Genomic DNA, 15,494 nt, shown 5'->3' on the forward strand with positions numbered 1-15,494 from the left:
GTGGCTCACAAGCACTGGGTGAGCACTGGGTGTTGCTCTTCGGCAGGCTTCCAGGAAGTTGGCCAATCATTAGAAAGTGGGTTTTTAGTGAGGGGGGCCTTAAAGAGACAGGAGCTAAAACAGCTTGTTTCAGACAGAGGATGAACTGAGGGGCTGCATAAAGGGCCAGTATAAGATGAATAAGGATGTTTTTTAAACTGTGAATCATGCAAAGCTACTCTAGTGGAGTCGCAGAATAAAAATATAGAGCTGGAAATGAGCATAATAAAATTATTTAATGGAGTTCAGTGATTAGTGTGATTAAGACCATGAGTTTTCAGGCAGTGCTTTTTTACACCAACAACAGAGGATTTGCCATTCAGCCAGCAGCTGCAGGTGACACATTCAAACAAACACACACACACACACACACACACACACACAATTTAATACACATTCAAACAAAGTCCAGGTCACAGCTGCCAGAGGGTGAGTAGCACCAAAGATACTCTATAACAAAGATAACACATTACAGGCAGCGCCAATTGTATGAAATGGTATACACTTCCTGTCTCCTAAGTGGGCGTGGTCGACTCTCCCCAGTTAAATAATAATAAATATAATAGTATTATTAAAGAAACAAGTTTTATTTCAGTTTTAACTTTTAATTCATGGTTTCACATAGAAGTCCCATTCCCAGTCACAGGCCCTATTCCCAACGTGGGAATAGGGCCTCAGATGATAGCGCATCAGATGTATCAGTTGTCTGCTCTCTCTCCACACATGGCTGCACTCAGCCTGTCCATCTCATAATGTGTTTTTTATCGAATATTTTAACCATTTTGAGAAGGAGCCTCCTTTTTAACAGAGATGGTATCCACCCCAGCCTCTATGGCACTTTTCCATGCAGTTACAGCCTCACGCCACTGACTGACCTCCACTTGCTCCACAACTGCTCTAAACTACACACCGGCCACTAATTGCTCCTCTTCCTCCCCAGTGACCCCTTGTGACAATCCAGAGAGCCTCTCTGTTATTTGTGTTATCATCAATAACAGACCACCACGCAAAACCAGTTTTAATCTAATTAGGCACAGATTTTTAACTCAGCTTCTGAACATTCCTGACGTTAAAGTCCCCTGTATAAAATTTGGTCTGTTAAATGTTAGGTCCCTCTCTAATAAGACATTTGTCTTAAACAATTTCATTTTGTCCCAGAAATTCAATATATGTTTCTTAACTGAAACCTGGCTGAAGGAAGGAGAATGTAGTCAACATTTAGAGCTATGTCCCCCACATTTGAGCTATTTTAACTCCCCTAGGCTAAGTGGCCATGGTGGTGGCCTAGCTGTGGTTTTTGAAAATTGCTTTAAATGCTTCTTACTGCAAAAAAAAACAGCTTTGAAGCTTTCGTGTTTCTTATCTGCTGCACAAATCCTGTACGTTACAGTGTCATTTACCAACCACCAAAACAGTAACTTTTTATCTGAGTTCTCTGATTTTATTGCTGCTGCAGTTGTCAAGTATGGTAAAGTGATTATGGTTGGTGACTTTAATTTCCATGTTGATGATGGAAAGGGATTTTATTAGTGTAACTGAGTCTTTTAATTTTTTACAACATGTAAAGGGCCCCACCTATAACCGTAGCCATACACTTGACCTAGTGTTCACCTTGGGCATGTCACTTATCCAAAATTGGATGATTTTTATCTCTGATCATAAATGTAATTTGTTTGATACTTTTTGAAATCCAACCATTTTAGCCCAGAAGTGCACCGTAAAATGTCACCACATTAACATTCAGTCTATAGCCACATTTTCTTCCACATTTTGTGTTGGATCAAGGTGGGTCATCCTTTTCACATATTGATGGTATGGTTAACCACTTTAATGGTATCTGCTCTAGAAGCTGCTGCCCCCCTTAAGACCAAATCAGTTTGTATAACCAGTTATTCACCCTGGCTAAATGATGACGTCTGCTCTGTGAAAAGAGAATGTAGACAAGCAGAGCGAAGGTGGAAAACCACACAACTGCTTGTCTATTATTATCAAATGAACAACTTGATGATCTTGCTGAATCAAAAGGTTAAGGATGCACAAACTACTTATTTCAATAATCTCACCACAAACACAATCCTAGGTTTCTTTTTAAATCTGTTGACCACTTCTTAAGTAACCCAGCCTCCTGCATGTCCTTACATTTGATGGTAGATTGTGAAAATTGTTTAACCTTCTTTGTAGACAAAATCAACAGAATAAGAGCATCTATCCCCCCCCCCCGTCTTCGTTCTGAACCATCTCACACCTGTCCCGTACTAATAGATACATTTTCCCCCATCTCCCTCAGGGATTTGATTAATACTGTTTCCCACACTCGTTCCCATGCGTACCCTTGACGTCATCAGCATAATTGGACCATTTCTACTTGTTATAATGAACCAGTCACTTCAGGCTGTGTCCCTGAATCTTTTAAAATGGCCGGAGTTCAACCGCTTCTAAAAAAATTTTAAAAACGTGGGTTGCCTCAGGGATCAATTCTAGGACCCATTCTATTTTCATTATATATGCTCCCCTTAGGGCACTTGATTTGTCATTTGCTGTGTGTTTTATCAGTGCTACGCTAATAATACACAACTCTACTTATCCATTAGGCCCAATGATCTCTACTGGGCCTAATCGCTACTTTGCACAAGCGTCTGGCCAAGATTAGTAACTGGATGTCTCATAATTTTTTTCAACTAAATCACAGTATAACTGAAGTTCTGGTTTTCGCCCCAGATCAGGTCTCTTCTAACATCTTTCAACACCTTGGTTCATTGGCTACAAATCTTTCTCCAAAAACATAGGTGTCATTTTTGACTACTAGCTGAAACATGTCAAGACAATTATTAAGTCCTCTTACTGCAAAAATACTGCAAAAATATGCCCTGTGTGCCCTGTGTTATCTTTCCAGCAGTTGGAAATTGTTATCCATGCTTTTGTGTCCTCTCACTTAGACTACTGTAATGCTCTGTATTCCTGCCCCTACTCCATTGGATGTTTTAAGTCACAGCTGAAGACCCATCTCTTTTCTGTTTTTGTACTTGAATCATCAGAATCAGAAATACTTTATTGATCCCCGAAGGGAAACTCTTTGTTACAGCAGCTCGCCTTTACGTCAGTGCACACAGGAGAAAGTACTAGCAAAAAATATAATACAATACACTATAAAAACAGGTCAGAAAATAAATTAAGTACCAGGTGGGTATAAGTATAAGATAAATGTATCATGTACCCTATACTGTTTAATGTGTGTTCTTTTCTTTTAACCTTTTATCCTGTTGTAAAGCACTTTATAAGTGACAAACGACCTTTTACTTACAACTGATGCTGGTGATTTTTCGATTTTAATTCTTCTCGATCTGAGCTCAGCATTCAGCACTGTAGATCATCTATCTATTATATGCACTTCTATTGGCTTGCCTTGAAAAATGGTTTGGCATCAGGGACATTGCTCTAGACTGGAAATCTTATTTATCAAACAGAACTTTCTCATTAGTCATTATTGATGCCTTCTCTTCTGTGGTACCTCTGACCTGTGGTTTTCCCCAAGGCTCCATCCTTGGCCCCTTGTTGTTCTGTATATACATGCTGCTACCGGGACATATTCAATTCAGTTCAGTTTTATATAGCGCAATTCATAACAGAAGTTATCTCATTGCACATTTCCTATAGAGCAGGTCTAGACCATACTCTTTATAATATTATATACAGAGACCCAACAAATCCCATATATCCCAACATATCATACATAAACAAAATCCAGTATCATTGTTATGCAGATGACACCAACATTTATTTCCCATTATAAACGAGTGAAGTAGGCAATTTTCATAATTTATTATCTTGTCTGTCAGAAATAAAGGGCTGGATGTCAAAAAACCTTCTCCAGCTAAATGCAAACAAGTCAGAAATACTTATTTTCAGTCCCCCAAACTCCATCTCTATTTTACAAAAAACATGTTGGCTCCCTGAAAATGTCAAACAAAGCTGGGTGTAATATTTGACATGGACATGTCATGGACATCAACATCTCCACCCTGGTAAAGAAAGCTCAGAAACGTCTTTTTTTCTTAAGGAAACTTAAGGAGGCAAACTTTCTGTGCCAAGTTCTTGTTAACTTTTACAGAGGAGCAATAGAAAGCTAGACTAGAAACATTACAAACTGGCAAGGGATGTGCATGGCCCAGGATTGGAGGGCTCTGCCGTGGGTGATTAAAACCACCCAGAACATCAATGGTACCATTGTACCAAGCATCAGTGATATCGAGAGGTGAGGTGCCTGTGCAGAGCCCAAAGGATACTAAAAGACAATAGCTCCACTCCAGCCACAGCCTGTTAACCTTACTTCCTTCCGCAAGCAATACAGAAGTATCCGCTGCCGTACCACTAGACTACAGAACAGCTTCTTTCCTCAGGCTGTGAGAACTCTTCCTCCGCACTCCACCATAAACAAATGACATGGAACTTTCTGTTTTGCATATTACCATACCACTATCTCTGTATAACATATGTATGTAACTTTATATTGTTTTTATTACTAAAACAATAGTTATTTAGAATTACTATTCTAAATTTTAAATTTGTATTTATGTTCTGTTTGGGAGCTACAACTTTCATTTCATTGTGCAGCCCTGTGCTGTAGAATAACAAAATATATGTACCTTGTACCTATTCTCAAAAGTCAGGTCTTTTCTCTCTCTGCCTGATCTTGAGAAAGTCATTCATGCTTTTATATCATCTCGGTTAGATTATTGCAGTTCATTGTATTCAGGGTTTAGCCAAAACACTATCTCACGCCTTCAGCTGGTACAAAATGCAGCTGCTTGGCTTTTAACAAATACTAGAAGACAAGTTCATATCGCTCGTGTTTTAGTCTCTCTTCACTGGTCATTTTCAGAATTGATTTTATTATTTTACTGAGCACCTTTAAAGCAGGGTGTTGTGTCTGTGCCTCCAGCTGACACGCTCCAGGTGGAATGAACGTTAGAAGTTGGAGGTGTCTGGGGGTATGTGTTCAACTATAATGCAAATGAACTTTGTTTTTACCAGTTGGAGGAGGGGGGAACCTTTGGACTCCTGACTGTCAAAGCAACACTCACATCAAAGGACTAGGCGGTGTTAAATCTGCTGGCTTCAAATGATCTCAGAGTAAGCATTGTATGACAAACTGCTGAGCACCAATAAACAACCGTGGGAAAGGAAGCTGCGACAAAAGAAAAACAGACACAAACAACCGTACAGGTGAAAAGGAGTTTCCACCCCAACCCATGTGTAACTCTGAAAAAAATTTTATCCAGCAGATGAGAAGCTCAGCTTCTGGCAGATGGTTTTGTCGTTAAAGCTGTCAGGTGTTCGTAGGAGAGGAAGTGTCAGATGAATTTGTCTTGGAGTATTTCAGTTCTGAATGTGGGGTGTTTCAGACATCATTACCTGTCCCTGTCATGATTTGGATGAAAATGATGGATGAAAGAGCAGAAAAGCTCAAGGCTCACTTCCTACGGAGTCAGACCTCAAGAGACATTGTTCTGGTGAAAAAACCCTTTTTTTTCAGATGACTCCTCCTCCTCCAGCTCCACCCAATTATCCCCGCCCTCCCTGAAACATATTTAAAGCAGGCACCCAACAGACTCTGAAAGCCTTGTCTCTCCTTACTAACAGACAGACTCTGAGAAAAGCCAAGTCTCTCCCTCTTCTACCGTGGTTCTGGGAGTCTGGATACTACTCTCCCTCCTGCACCATCATCATCATCATCACTGCTAACCAGGAGCCCAAATAGATCCCTATCACTACCGGGGACTCCTTGGTATGTGTGTTAGAATTTTTTATGACAACTAATAATCTCAATATTCAATGAAGCAGTATAAAGAAACTTGTGTCTCGCTGCTCTTAAAAAAAAAAAAAAAAAAACCCAGAGCGGGCTGCAAGAAGCATGTCTGAGAAACGTTTCATGAAAAAAGTGTATTACAACCCCTCTCATACGGCTAGTTTTGGAGGAGTGGATGGACTCCACAGAGCCATGGAGGAAGAAACGCCATCAATGAATTTTCAAAAAAAGCTTATGCGAGTCCCCTAAAGAAAAAGGCTGTTGAGTCTATATAAAAAGACAGCCGGACCCCTGAAAAGTTACAAGCGGACGCGGACAAAGAATACTTTAACAAGCTTTGATGAAGAAACAAGGTATTCATCATTTTGCAACAGCCAGTGAACTAAAAGCGTCTGTGGCTGAAATATTTAATCGTATGCTGGAAACTCGAATATGGCGGTATTTTACAGCTAAAAAAAACCCATAGGTACATATTAGTCTTACAGGAATTGCTTGAAAGCTACAATAACAGCTATCTTAAAAGTATAAAAACGATGCCTATGCGTGACATGAACGCCTCTGAAGTGTTTGGAAACCTGTACTGTACATTTCCCATCAGTAACAAAGATGTGATGAGATGAAAATCAAAGAGGGAGATTTGGTGAGAATATCCAAACTGAGAGGAGCGTTTGATAAAAAATATGAACAGAGTTATACTGACGAGTTGTTTATGGTAGCTGAATGTATACCTCGTCAACCCCCTGTGTACAAACTTAAAGATTATGACAGAGAACCAATCCAAGGTAAGTTTTAAAAGCAGAGTTGCAAAAAGTGAAGGTTGCTGACAGTGAAGACAAATCATTTCAAGTGGACGAAAGAAATTCAGAGAAATTCAACAGCTGGGTTAAGACTAGCAACCTGAAAAATGTATAAAACAATAGGTACATCAGATTGGATTCATTACATCATGGATCAAATCCCTGGTGAGGGGTTTTATGTCACCCTGCCCTCCAATGTCAGCCATGTATTTAAGAATAAGAGTATATAGAATATTTAAGAGTTACCACGTGGATTTAGCGCAACACATTTATATGGTCTGTGGCAGGTAGCCTCGACAGAGATTTCATACCCACACACCTGGTTTAACATTCCTACAGAGTTGGCCTACTTTGAATAGAGAAAAAAAAAAAACAAGACCCAGCGCGATGTCCACCATCAAAGGTTTAGAGGAGGTTAGTACGCCAACCTGAATCAGCTCAAGGTAGAGCTAGATGCCTAGCTAGATGAAGTTTGAGGAAAGGATGGCTCCCTATCCGGCAGATATTAAGGCGGGGATTTACCACTTCTTCTGCTATAGCGACATAGTACGTCATCAGCTGGTTGGTGATGCTTATGCTCCGCTCTTGAGAACCGTCGATATCCCCGGCGACATCGTCACAGTATTTTAACCCTGTTTCAACCCCATTCATGTTGAGATTAAAATGGTTTAAAACACGCCAGTAAACTTTACTTTAAGCTCCATTTTAGACCTTCAAAAATCTTTGCCTCCTCTGTGAAAACATGATGCAGATGCAGCAGCAGAGGCTCGATCCTCACCTTATTATGAAAATCAAGTAGGGGGCGTTCTCTTCTGATTTCGGAATCCAGCGCCACTCACCACTACAGAACAATGATCAAGACCCTGCTCAACTATTGAGAATATTTGCTAAAAAGTTAGTTCAGTGCTGGGTTATTTTACAGAGACACGGCAGGTTCTGTGGACTTTATAGTGACTAATAACGGGCCAATCAGATGGTTAGTTCAGAGAGCTCATTCAGCACAGAATCTAAAGAGGTTCACCTGTTGGGTCCTCTCCACGCTGACATATTTTTAAGCGAGAGGCTTCTATTGAACTGTGGATTTGAGAATTAAGCTGACCTGGGCTAATGACGCCTTCTGTCTCATGTGCAGTCCCAACACCGATTACCATTTAAAAATACTGGGAGCCTCTCTGTTTGTAAAGAAAGTGACCGTTTCCCCCGCCATGCATTTAGGTCATGCGTCAGCCTTAATGAGGGGTAACGCTCTCTACCCCTTATCCTGTGTGAATGTGAATGTGAATTCCTGAATATGTAACCAAAAGAATCTCTTCCCAAAATATATATCGTTTTAGCCATGGTAAACCATGAAGACTTCACAGCAAAAAGAGACCTTTCAATCCTTCAGTTTTATCCACAACAACGTGGAATACTTGGCCCTGTTTCAGGGCGGGCCTGTGTCTCCAGTCAAAGCTTTCCAGCCTCAATTTACAAACTGTCCATCAGAGAGTTTTGCAATATGTTTACAGCTATGGGGAGACACCTGAAAGATTTATCTCTGAGCATCAACAGGGAGAGAATACTCTGTTTTTAAGCTCAACAACAGCGAAGGCAGCGACACATTGTCTCCTGTTTCCAATGGAAGTTTAAGGCAGTTTATGGCTGGAAATGAGATTTTGGCTGCCCTTGCCACATACGACCACACTCATTGTGTACACTTGTTACAAGTCTATTTTGGAGATAAATTCCAAATGGCAGGTGTTGGACTAATAGGTGGACTATTACTGAGGAAAAAAAAAAATCACCAATTGGATGGTCTTATGCATAATTTACTGGGAGATGCCTTTTGTGGCGTGTGGGCCTTGGATCAATTACCTTAACTGCAGCGTTCCTTTAGACTTCCCGCCTACATGATCGTCAACACGCACCCTGGACACGAGCCAGGAGCGCACTGGCTGGCGGTCACTCTGGAGGAAGATGGGAAAGCCAGTTTTTGATTCTTTTGGATTCCCCCGTTTTTTTGCATTACCCTAAAAGTATCCTACAATTTTTAGAAAACGGAGATGCGGTTCCATTTTGTACCACAATTGTCAGCTTCAGCACAATTTCTTATCCGTTATACACAAATTCACCCTTGGGAGTCCATGTGCCCTGCTCTTGGCTAATTTCTTCATGATGTACTCTGCATTGTTACGGTAGCATGCCAGAAGGTTTTGTAATATCTCATGTCTCATTCGCCGTTTCATCCAGCGTGACTAATGTTTTATCTGCTTCTTCTTTTTCTTCTTGCACGCCAGAGTTCTTATGTAGAGTCAGAGTCATATGACGTTCGTCCTTTTCCCCTTGTTTGATCAGTGCAAGTTACCTTTGCAGCAGGGTATTGTATTAATCTATCATAGGCGTTCAACCCCATTTTGTTTAATATAGCCCTCATTTTTACATCAAAATCATTTTCAGCCACATGTCTCATCGTTTCCCCGCTATTGGGAGCAGAGGTTGCTGTCTGACTCAGACGGTTTAACTGATGCGGCAACACCAAAAACATCTTTTGACTCATGAATTTAGGTCAAGTTTTAATGAGTCCTCCTAGCTGTCCAAAGATAGGAACAACCACTGAAAGCAGAGGAAAAAGAAACCCTCCAGATTGTTTCCTCAGAGCCTGTTGTTTGCTTTTTAGGGTGTTTTTTTGGATCTGCCAACAGTCTGATCATTTTCTTTTGCCTTTTGAGTTTTTTATATTGAGCGTAGGTCAGGGGAATGTTTCCTTTTCAAAGATTTTAATCGAGCTCGCACAGAGACTGAAGAAAGACTGAGAAGCAATGGTTGAGAATATCGTGCCAACATGCTGGGTTAAGATTTCATTTTAGGAAGATAGACAACAGGCCACTGTTGGGGCAGTACTCCCGATCTTAGTCTGTACAGTTCTGGGTATGGAGAAGCAGGGCTCGCATCTGGAAATCCAAAGAACTCCTCATCTTCAGTCTTTTCCTCAAATATCTCCTTCAACCGCTGTTTGGTGTTGTTGTTCCTCCACTTGATGTGCTGTTGGGTTGTAAAGTTTGAGGCGTGAGATGTGCACAATCTGTCTGTCTTCTCCACTATCCTCCAGAACCACCTCATAGTTTAGAGGCCCAACCTGCTGAATATCACGGTAGGATCCTTGCCATTTTGGTGTAAGTTTTGCGGTAAATGACTTCTCGGCCTTAGAAAAGGGGCTACGTTTCCAAATTCATCTGTCTGCGATGCTTATCATAGTTCCTTTTCTGTCGCTTATGGACTAGAGAAAGGTTCCTTGAGACAAAAGCCTTAAGGTCATTGAGCTGTGAGATTTTTGGATAAGCCGGAGAATCAGGCACAGCATCTCGGGGCTGCAGCAATACATCCTGTGGTCTCCTAAATGGCCAGTGAGGGTTGAGTTCAGCTGGGGTAACTCCTGTGGACTCCTGTACAGCAGAGTTCAAGGCAAACCTGAGCTCAGCAAGGTTTTTATCCCAGTGTTTATGCCTGAAACCAACTTAGGAGGCTATCAAGGTCCTGGTAATTCGTTCTGTTAGATTTGTCTAAGGGTGGTTGGCAGATATTAGTTTGTATGACACATTCCATGATTTGCAGGTTACTTGGAAGACGGAGGAGACAAATTGGGACCCCCTGACTAGATGTATATCTAGTACACAGTTTTATAATGGATGGTAAAAATGGTATTGGTGTTAACCCTTCTCCACAATATTTTGGCACAGTGTTTGACATTCAGGGTCCTTATGCTGGGCATTCCTCACTGTTTCAATGGAGATGGGTAGGTCCTTTGAGGACTCCAAGCATGGCAGACTGTGAGTAGACTCATTACAATCACTTGGAGCTCTAGACAGGGCATCTGGAATGGTGTTGTATCTTCCCTTTCTGTACTCTACAGTGAAGGTGAACTCCTGGAGCCTGAGAGTCCACTTGATCAGTCATGTACTGGGTTTGGTGGTTTTGAACACCCACAGGAGTGAAGAGTGGTCTGTTACCACTATAAAAAGGCGTCCTTCCAGGTAAACTCTCCACTGCCAGACATTCAAGTTCCATAGCAGAGTAATTTTTTTCAGCTGGGTTGAGACTACTGCTCCTATAAGCCAGAATTTCTTCCTTCCCTATTTCTGTTCATTGAACCAGTACAGCACTAAGGTCTCCCTCACTGACATCTGTGTAAACTAGGAATGGGAGATTGAAGTTGGGATGTCCTAACATAGGAGGATTCATCAAATGCTCTTTAAGAGTGTCGAAGGCAGTTTGACATTCACGTGACCAACAGAACCTAACCCTCTTTCTTATTAGGGCATTGAGATGCTCTATGATTTGTGAGAAATTCGGCACAAACCGATGGTACCATCCAGCCATGCCCAGGAATCGCTCAAGAGACTTTCTATTGGTGGGCACTGGGAGGTTTTGGACAGTCTGTGTTTTCTCTGGGTCCTGAACCCCATTTGATGACACAAAATGTCCAAGAAATGTCAGGGATGTACAAATGAATTTACTTTTCTTCAAATTTATAGTAAGACCTGCCTGTCTAATCCAATCCCAGCACTACAGAGAATGCTAGTGGTTGCGGAGATAGCACAACCATGGGTACTGACCACGTCTTTCCATACAGGCATATTTCCACCTCAGTCCATCCAAGTCCAGTCCGGTTTCCCATTTGCCAGGTATAAGGGGATGCCTCTGGAATGGATTAAGAGTGGCTTCTGATTGTTTGATGCTGTTCCATAGTTGCTCATTACCTAATGTGTATGAAGAACCAGTGTCCAAGATGGCCTTTCTTTTTCAAGTACTGATAATGAGAGACACCTTCAACTGCAGCAATAGCGGACTGCTGAAGGTAGAGATGGCACTGTGTCCATAAGCAGGCGTGAACGATTGGAAGGGAAGTGATGCCATTGGCTGATTCTCTGTTGGACCAAGAGCACTTGCAGAGGGTTGACTTGTTTCTGCTCTCTGTTGTGGCTGGCCTTGTACTGTGGTGGGAAGTTTGTGTTTTTTCTGCTGGTTAAAAATGTGGACATGCATATGGGGGATGGCTACCTTTACACCTCCAGCAAAATACTTGAGAAGTAGTGCTGGGTTGTGCTGAGGTCAAGGGGTGTGATGGTTGAGAGAGTGTTTGAGTTGATTCTCCTTTGTCTTTTTGTTTGCCTAGGTGTTTTTTCTGCTGGTCACAAAGTCCCTCTCAGCTGTAGTCACAACCTGACCAGCTCCTCCACCATGTTCACCCCACTTCGCAGTTTGCTGGCCATACAAGGATTGATGTTCCTGAGGATGAGTTTTATGACAGCTTCTTCTGTAATGTCTGGTTTCCAGAGGCAGCACAAAGACCGGTACATATAAGCAAAGTCCCTGATACTCGCATCGTTACCTCATCTTCATTATCTTACGACAGGAAAGCAGAGAGGAAATTGGACTGGATGTCTGTCCAGGAATGTGTACTTAAGAGTCACGGCCCACCAATCCCTGGCTGTACTATACAGCACGTTCCTGTGGAGACACTGGACTCTCTGGACTGCAAGTGTGTCCGCTGTTGGAGTGTTGGTTGATCACTAATAGGACCGGTTTGAACTTAGGCAGACATACAGAGACTTTGATTTTTTTTATCATAGTGGACATATCACTAACCATGCCTTCAAGACGTTGGGAGCATTTCTAGACTTCTGTTTGTAGGTGATTGACACTCTGGGTCATGGGACTTAGGATCTCTTTCAATAGCTCTGCATGGTGGTGCTTCCAGTGCCAGTTTAAGTTAACTGTAAATTGATCGTGCATGAAGCGGAATTGTTTATCCATTGTTGTCTTTAACTGTTACACTTGCTTATCATAGTATGTGGTGATGTCTTTTGAAAATACAGTTAAAGTGAGCTTGAGCTCCTCCTTGTGGTTGCTTTGATCCATTGCAAGTGACTGGATTTCTCCCTGTATTTTCACATGCAAAGATTCCTGTGTTGATTGCGTGAGCTCTGAAGTCCTGGCATTTGAAGAAGCAGCACCACCTTGTGGCAAAGTAAGCAGAGGCAGCATCAGGTCTGGGTCTCCACAGAAATCCATGTCCAATAATGATTAACTTGTTCTTGGTGAATCAGAGATTTGTACAGATTCCCTTATTCTTCCAGCACCTAACACAGAACTGTCTGAATTAGGTCCTGTTTCGTGTTCATCTGAGGGACTCCAAAATATCCTCCATTGCTGAAGCCATTGTTTGTCCACACACAATTCCATTTATTATTTTCATTCAACTTGCAATAAAGACACATTCACCAAAACAGAGTCTGAGTCTCTTGTGTTGCTTTTTCTTGAAGGAAGGAATCTTTTGTTTTTTAGTAATTCTTCTTTTGTTGTTGGGCGCCATTTATTTTTGAAGCAGTTTGACCCAGTTAAAACCAGTAAAAAAAAAAAAAAAAAAAAAGGATACATGCATTCATACACATTACCCCTGGTCAATATTTCACAACACAAACAAATGTATAATAAATTTGTGAGACAGTGGAATAAAAACACTCAATTCAAATAAACTCAACCATACGTTCAGTTCAATTTTCCAATGTTATATTCAAGCCAAGATAAAGAAAGACAGAGTTATAGTTCAGTCCCATTTCAGTTTGGGTTTTAAAAAAAGTAAAAACAAAAAAAATCCACTTCAGGATTTCTCGGTTGTCAATTCAGTTCAGTTCAGTTCATATAACAAAAATACTCCACTTCAGAGCCATATCACTGGTTAAAAGGACTGGTAAATGTGTGGAAGTGAGTGGGGAAAAAGACGGGTCAGGGTAATTTTCTTATTATTTACAAACAACATAATTTGGGCGATCGCCACAAGCTGAAATAAAAATTTAATTTCAGTTGGACTTTAAGGATGAGTGATTGACAGGCCTTTAAGAGTTTGTTCTAATGGCTGAGCTATTTGAAAGAAAATATCAGATCAATGGTATCACATGTTGTCTCACTAATTTAACTACTGTTTTACCAGTCTGACACACACTGATGTCACTGCTCTTGATCAGTTTGGGATTGATCGAACTGCAGCTTGCAATAGTGAAAGTTAAACAGAAGAGAGGCCTGTCCTCTGTGTGATGAAATTAAATCCTGAGCCAGCCAACTTGACAGCTGAATCATTTGAAACATAGCAGGAGAGCAACGACTCTGCAGGCCCTGTGGGAGTTTAGACTGTGGGAATGCTTTAAATCTCTTTTCCTTTATCCATCTTTCGGTCTCTCTCTCTCCACCCTCTCATGCTAAAAAAAACAAAAAAAAAACAGATTCTGCTCACACCCATAAAGCCGGCTCCCGCTTCCTCTGTCCACCTGCAATATACAAACACACGATGTACTACCAGCCCTGCATTCAGAGTAAGTCTTTGTGACCAAATATAGACAAACTCATCTCAAAGTGTTCTCAGCCACACACTCGATGATAATCCTCTCTGAACGCTTATAACACAACCAATATTTTTACACCGACATGGTTCAAATAATCTCTTACCTTGTCCCGATGAAACGAGCTGATTGTTGGTTTTAGGAAAAAGGAGGGGGATCAGTGGAGCTGAGATGGAGCACGTGAACAGTTTTAGGTTGTACGGCTATATTTGTTAAGTACACTTAAAAAGGCAAAATTCCCGTTCCAAGTCCTTGTTAACTTTTACAGAGGAGTAATGGAAAGCATCCTGACTGAAAATATTACAAACTGGCATGAGATGTGCATAGCCAAGGACAAGAAGGCTCTGCAGTCAGTGATTAAAACCGCCCAGAACATCACTGGTACCAATGTACCTGGCATCAGTGATATCGGAGAGGTGAAGTGCCTGCGCAGAGCCCAAAGAATACTAAAAGACTATACCCACCCAGCCACAGCCTGTTCACCCTGCTGCCTTCTGGCAAGCAATACAGAAGTATTCGCTTCCAGTCACACCAGACTACCAGAGCAGCTTCTTTCCACAGGCTGTGAGACTCCTCAACTCCACCTCATCCTCCGCACTCCACCATAAACAAATGAAATGGAACTTTCTGTTATGCTAGTTTTGCAGCATGCAAGTCTTACTTTTTGTACTATAATTTAAAATACTCATATTACACTGATATTGCACATACTGTACATACTTGTGTGTATATAATATATATTGTTTTTATTGTATTCTAATTTTAAATCTTTATATATATGTTCTGTGTGTAGTGTTAATTTCACTGTGCAACACTGTGTTGTAAAATGACAAATAAATTAACCTTGAAACTTACATGCTGTATGTACAAGTGTAGATAGATAGATTCAAAGAATCACAGTAAGAAGCATCCATGTCTGGGACTATAAACTCACAATTGTTGTTGATACTCTCAGTCAAAAAAGGTACCACGCTGATTCAGTGAAGGCCTTGTGGGGAGATATGCTCCACATTGGGGGATGCAAAGCACATTTGGCTCCCTGCAAATGAGGGGAGGATAACAAGACACAGGTGAAACAAATCAGGGGCAGACAATCAAAACTGGCAGGAAACACACAAAGGCAGGAAGTAAAGTGACTGAAACAAGAGGAGGTCAGTATTACAAAATAAAACAGGAAACACTGAATGGCATGAAACAAAGAAGAATATAAACTAGGGAGCAAAGTGAGACATGACACCTGAGTGCAGTGTCAAATTTGGTGATATTAATTTATTAATATTAATAAACTTTGAATAAAGAAGTGATCCGAGTTACTCTGCAGCAGCAGGGTGGGGTGGGGCTTCAGGGCTGTGCTGCATGCAGAGGCGGAGATCAGAACTGTACAGCAAGTCAGAGAAAATTAAGTAGACAGCTAAAACTCGTTTGGACATGACACGTTTAATATTAATAAACTTAGTAATAAACTTTGAATAAACA

At 41.2% G+C, this 15,494-nt stretch overlaps 1 long non-coding RNA gene across 2 annotated transcripts; it reads right to left on the reverse strand.

Moving 5' to 3' along the window:
- Window positions 1–8,816: 8,816 nt before the first annotated feature.
- On the reverse strand, window positions 8,817–15,061 carry LOC122871181. 2 transcript variants are annotated; one of them, XR_006376813.1, is made up of 3 exons: window positions 14,953–15,061; window positions 14,125–14,615; window positions 8,817–13,946 (listed from the first exon to the last, which is right to left on the reverse strand). It is a non-coding gene; the product is annotated as an uncharacterized LOC122871181 (long non-coding RNA). The 2 variants fall into 2 exon arrangements; XR_006376814.1 differs by having other exon boundaries at window positions 14,874–15,009.
- Window positions 15,062–15,494: the final 433 nt, after the last annotated feature.

The sequence above is a fragment of the Siniperca chuatsi genome, linkage group LG23, assembly GCF_020085105.1.
Source record: "Siniperca chuatsi isolate FFG_IHB_CAS linkage group LG23, ASM2008510v1, whole genome shotgun sequence".
Classification (NCBI taxonomy): domain Eukaryota; kingdom Metazoa; phylum Chordata; class Actinopteri; order Centrarchiformes; family Sinipercidae; genus Siniperca; species Siniperca chuatsi.